This window comes from Globicephala melas, chromosome 3, assembly GCF_963455315.2.
Source record: "Globicephala melas chromosome 3, mGloMel1.2, whole genome shotgun sequence".
In the NCBI taxonomy this organism is placed as follows: domain Eukaryota; kingdom Metazoa; phylum Chordata; class Mammalia; order Artiodactyla; family Delphinidae; genus Globicephala; species Globicephala melas.
The window spans coordinates 128456547-128462546 of NC_083316.1; the positions used below are offsets into that span (position 1 = coordinate 128456547).

The window sequence follows — 6000 nt, forward strand, 5'->3', positions numbered from 1 at the left end:
TAGCAAATAACAGAGCCATGATTCAAACCCAAAGGGAACACTCATTCTGTATTAGGTTATGTACCTGTGGAAATATCTATGCTTCATTTCTATCAATATCTGTTGAATGAACGAATTTGTTTGTTTACTGAGTGTGGTATCTGATGCCAACCACCAGCCAGTGTTATCACCTATTCAATCTCATCTATCCAAAGACTCTCTGAACAAGCCAAACTAACTGTTTTATACTCCCCAGACTCATTCTGTTCCCTCCTGACACATGTCTCCTTTGGCTCAATCTGAAAGGGTGGCATTCTTCCTCCTTGTCTATACAATATCCCCCCAAATCCCAAGTTCATATTTCAGAACCTCAAATAGGAAACTATAGCAAACTTCTTCTAACTTTGACATCACTATCTGGTGGTGAATCTTGGTACACCTTTAGCATGCCATCGAGCAACAGATGATATGGGAAGAAATGAGCTGCCCCAGAGTTCAGCTCCAGAGTTCAACAACCTTAGTTCAAGTACCAGGCCCTGTGACTTTGGGCCAGTACTTAAGCTTCAGTTTCCTTTTCTATAAAATGAAGATAGCATTATTACCTGAGTCGTCGTTGTAGAGCGGCTTCTAAGAATTAAACCAGAGAATTCACTTCCGTCATTAGCACAGCTGCTGCTTCATTCTAAGGAATCAAGAGATATATATTATCTCGTATTATTATCTCATAAGATAAGAGGTCGTCAATACTGAAGTGGACTAAATCTTTGCATTTACAAAAGGAGAAACAGGCCAAGAAAGGGAAAGCAACTGATTCAGTCACACTACTCAACTAAGAATCTCATCTAAGATGGTATGACTTCCAACCTCGAGCAATTGTTTATATAGCTGCTTCATTCTTAGAAATATGTGCACCTGTGAGGTAGGAACACTTCCTTAATCTTCTATAATATTCTTCATTGCTCCTAAGCAAGTGCATATTAAACATTTTCCAAATAATGGGTTCCAAAGTTTCTAGAACAGCACTTTTTAGCTGAGTCTTAACATTCAGCAGTATTTCTCTCTGCCATGGTATTGGCTTCCTTTGAGATTGAGAATAGAGCTAGAGCGTAGCAACAGTATATTCAGAAAGGAGGAGAAAGAAAGGAGGAAATGAGGAAAGAGAGGCCCATTATGAACAATTCTAGAAATAGAATCACGAGGCTTGCAAATTCCAAGCATCTGGGGAAGGAATGAGACTTGTTACAGGAAATGGTTATTTACTGAGAGATGAAGGGACTTTGTTTCCCTAATCCATGGCTTGCTAAACCTTATGTTTCTCAGTTTCAAAGAAAATGCAAATTGAAGAGAGAACAAAATCATTTCTCTTTCTCAAAGCTTCTCTTATCTAACCCAAGACAAACTTTCCCCAGACTTCTAGACCATTGTGAGCAGTTTCCTCTTTAAAGTCCAAAGACACAGGGTGTGATGAATCTCTCAGAGCTGTATAGTTGAAACATATAACTCTTCTTTTATGGACTACTATTAACAAAGTTAGGAAGGAAATAAAGTTTATCATCCCCTATCTTTGAATCATCTCTGCTTTCCTCCCATCTCAGGCATTTATTCATCATCGCTAACCAGGCTCTCATTGCCAAAGCCTTCACCAGAGGGTAACATCCCACCCAACTCAGGTTCCCAGAGCTCAACACTCACAATCTTCTCTCAACGTTCTGATTCTCTTAATATGAGAATCATAACTCTACTGTAAGATGCTGGACAGTAGGGGCTTGTCTTATGAATATGTCTCTCCTAGAGTAGCAAAAAATACATAGTGGGGGCTTCCCTGGTGGCGCAGTGGTTGAGAATCTGCCTGCTAATGCAGGGGACACGGGTTCGAGCCCTGGTCTGGGAAGATCCCACATGCCGCGGAGCAACTAGGCCCGTGAGCCGCAACTACTGAGCCTGCGCGTCTGGAGCCTGTGCTCTGCAACAAGAGAGGCCACGACAGTGAGAGGCCCGCGCACTGCGATGAAGAGTGGCCCCCACTTGCCACAACTAGAGAAAGCCCTTGCACAGAAACGAAGACCCAACACAGCCAAAAATAAATAAATAAATAAATAAATAAATTAAAGTACCCTTAATTAAAAAAAAAACATAGTGGAAACAGTCCATATTTGGTAGGCCTGTAGATGGAATTCACTAAATGTAAGAACAGGAGAAGCTACACAAAATAACTTATGGCCAGTATCATAGCTCTCCCATTGGTCCTTTCATTTTAGTAGGCTATTTATTTTTTTCCAAAGGCAGTATTTCTATAGAAGATATGTGGGACAAATGTCTTTCTTCATAACCTCCAATAATACCTGTAGACAGCCACATACTCTTCACGTTTAGTAAGATCTGGATGTGTGATGTGTACGTATCTCACTTCTTCTAATAGGCAAAAGTGGGAATGGGTTTTAGACCCACTCTGGTCTTGATAAGCTCAAACTATATTCCTGCCACGCCCAAAGGATATATTAACACAGAAAAAAATAACAATAAACATAAGAATATAAAGCCAAATGTTAGGGATAGAGGTAAGAAGTTAGATAATATAAAGAGAACTTGAGTTCAAAATATCTAGTATAGAACAGGCTATGTCCAGAGCCAACAGATGAAACTCATTTGAGGAGAAATTAGAGTTGAAAACTTTGTGGGGAAAAAGCGAAGATATACATTCTTAAAAGGGCTATGGGGACTTCCCTAGTGGTGCAGTGATTAAGAATCCGCCTGCTAATGCAGAGGACACGGGTTCGATCCCTGGCCCAGGAAGTTCCCACAGGCTGCAGGGTAACTAAGCCTGTGTGCCACAACTACTGAGCCCTTGTACCACAACTACTGAAGCCCACGTGCCCTAGAGCCCGTGCTCTGCAACAAGAGAAGCCACTGCAATAAGAAGCCTGTGCACTGCAACGAAGCCCCTGCTCACAGCAACTAGAGAAAGCCCACACAGCAACAAAGATCCAATGCAGTCAAAAAAAAAAAGGACTATGATAGGATGATAGGCAGTTGAAACCGATATAAAGGAACTTTGCACCATAAATGTGAAGACCTGAATTTGATTTCTACTTCAACACACACTTTCATTCTAGGGTCTAGGGCCATTTATTTCATTACTCTAAACCATGTATCTCATGTACAAAATGAGAAAGCCAACTGCAAAGTGCTGCAAGTGTTCATTTTAATGGGAGGGAGGCCATGTTCCCACTAAAGAAACATCATTACTGGAGAGAATCATCAGGACCCCGTGTGAGGAGCCATTCTCTTTCCTCTGCTCCCACAGAGAGAAGGACCAGGGGGCCAGATGAAGCTCCCTCCTCACAGCTCAGGCCAAGCTTTCATCAATTCTGTACTGCGTTTAGGATTTTGCAATACCCAAAGTTTTGAGGAGACCAGTGATTCACCCTCTTTCTTCAGCCAGCCGACAGATCACACAGTGGCCGTGGCTCTGTGGTGACGTGAGCAGTTGTTCAAAGTCAGAACTATTTCAATTTATCTCTTCCTTTTCAATGTAAGCTTCTTTCCAAAGGGGCTATAAACTATTCTGGTTGAAGCCGTTCTTTTCATCAACGCTCCCTCAGATGAAAGACAAAGCAAACATCAGCCAATATAACGATGGTATTTGGGGGCTTTGCTTTCTTTCTTGTTGCAAAAGAATGATGAAATTCTGACCTGAAGACCATCCATCTGATAGGACACTCCAGGCAGGCCTCTTATGGTCTTAATGTTTATATTGTAAAAAAGTCTAAAGCAGCACCATTCAATAGAAATATTGATATTATCATACTAAGTAAAGTCAGACAAAGACAAATATCATATGATATCACTTATATGCACAATCTTTAAAAAATGATACTAATAACTTATTTACAAAATGGAAACAGACTCACAGACTTAAAGAACTTATGGCTACCAGAGGGGAAGGGTGGGGGGGGAGAGATAGGCTGGGAGTTTGGGATTGACATGTATACATTGCTATATTTAAAACAGATAAATAACAAGGACCTACTGTACAGCACAGGGAACTCTGCTAAATATGCTGTAATAACCTAAATGGGAAAAGAATTTGAAAAAGAATAGATACATGTACATGTGTAATTGAATCACTTTGCTGTACACCTGAAACTAACACAACACTGTTAATCAACTACACTCCAAAATAAAATAAAAATGTTTTTAATTTAAAAATAAAATAAAAAAAGAGATAAAAAATATGAATCACACATGTGAGCCACGTTATTTAAAATTTTCTAGTAGCTACATTAGAAAAAGCTAGAGATGGGTGAAATGAATTAGCCTATTATATTGAGTCCAACGTATCTACAATATTATCAGTTCAAAATGCAATCAATATAGAATAATTTGTAGGATTTTTTTCCTAAGCCTACAAAATCAATGTGTATTTCATACTTACAGCATATGTCAATTCAGACTAGCCATTATTCAAATTCTTACTGGATCCACGTAACTATTGGCTGACTTATTGGACCGTGTAGCTCTAGACCTTGGCTGAATTTGTATGTTTAATATATATTTCATTAGTAGGGTATACAGAGGCTTTTTCTCCAGCAGGAATGAAAAATTAACACAGAGTAGGCTATCAATAAATGTTTGCTGTTTTGGAGATGAAAAAGCATATTAATAATTTTTTTTTTTTTTTTTTTTTTTTGCAGTAAGCGGGACTGTCACTATTGTGGCCTCTCCCATTGCGGAGCACAGGCTCCGGACATGCAGGGCCAGCAGCCATGGCTCACAGGCCCAGCCGCTCTGCGGCATGCGGGATCCTCCCAGACCGGGGCACGAACCAGTGTCCCCTGCATCGGCAGGCGGACTCTCATCCACTGAGCCACCAGGGAAGCCCTAATTTATTTTTTTAATGTCAGGATTCCTCATTTTTTTTGTGGGGGTGCAAGGCTGGAAGGTCACTGTCCTACAAAGAATTAAAGATGATAGAGCCATAACAGAGATGGCAGTTATAAATGGAAATAACATCTTAAGCCATTACATTCCTACAGGGAAGGTAAGACAAATGTTTTCAAGATATTTAAACATCAATAAAATCAGTAAATATCTAAATCCCCAAATAAGAGAAACAACCAGTACATTTTATAGAAACTGAAGGGACAAAATTCTACCTCTCAGATAGTTAAATATTGTAAAGGTTGCTAATGTTCATGGCTGAGGGAAGGGGGAAGGGGCCACACTTCCATTTGCTACTGCAAGTAAATGTGACAGCACTCATGAGGAAAATTTGTCAAATATCCTTAAAACTTGTATCTTTCAACACAATCATTTAAATTCTGTACCTTAAGGAAACTACTGGATGAGGACATATAAATGAGCATAAAGAACGTCTACTTCACTGACATATAAGACTTGAAAATTTGGAAACAAACGTAAATAGCCACTAAGAAGGCAATAACATATTGTTGCTATATTTGTGTAGATATATACACAGATATAATATTATGTGGCTATTAAAATGCCAATTCAATTTTACATTTATTGAAATATATACACATATTTATTATTAAATAAGAAACTTCAGGTTTTGGAACAACGTATAGAAGACACCATTTAAAACAAATGTATTGCAGTGGGGATATTTAAATTTCTGTTCTGTATTTCTTTGAAATAACAGTATTTTAATAAGCACACAATCTTTAAATCAGAACACAAAATAAATCTCTACATTTTGAAAATGAAATATACCCTGAAAACTTTTAGAATAACAAAAATATATAAATAAAGGATTATTGTGTGCTGCAATAGTTAGGAAAAGTTTCTTCAAAGAGAAGAGCATTGGGGCCCTGAACCAAGATGGAGGAAGAGAAGGATATGCTCTCACTCCCTCTTGTGAGAACACCAGAATCACAAACTAGCTGCTGGACAATCATCCACAGGAAGACAGTGGAACTCACCAAAAAAGATACCCCACATCCAAACACAAAGGAGAAGCCACAATGAGATGGTAGGAGGAGTGCAAGCACAGTAAAATCA

General features: G+C 39.0%; 1 long non-coding RNA gene across 1 annotated transcript in view; it reads right to left on the bottom strand.

The window, feature by feature from the left end:
• The window catches only part of LOC132597113 (uncharacterized), a 195539-nt gene extending 194873 nt beyond the window's left edge, over window positions 1–666 (bottom strand). Inside the window, exon 1 of the long non-coding RNA XR_009563496.1 lies at window positions 582–666. This is a non-coding gene — a long non-coding RNA (uncharacterized lncRNA). The remainder of the gene's footprint in view (window positions 1–581) is intronic.
• Window positions 667–6000: the final 5334 nt, after the last annotated feature.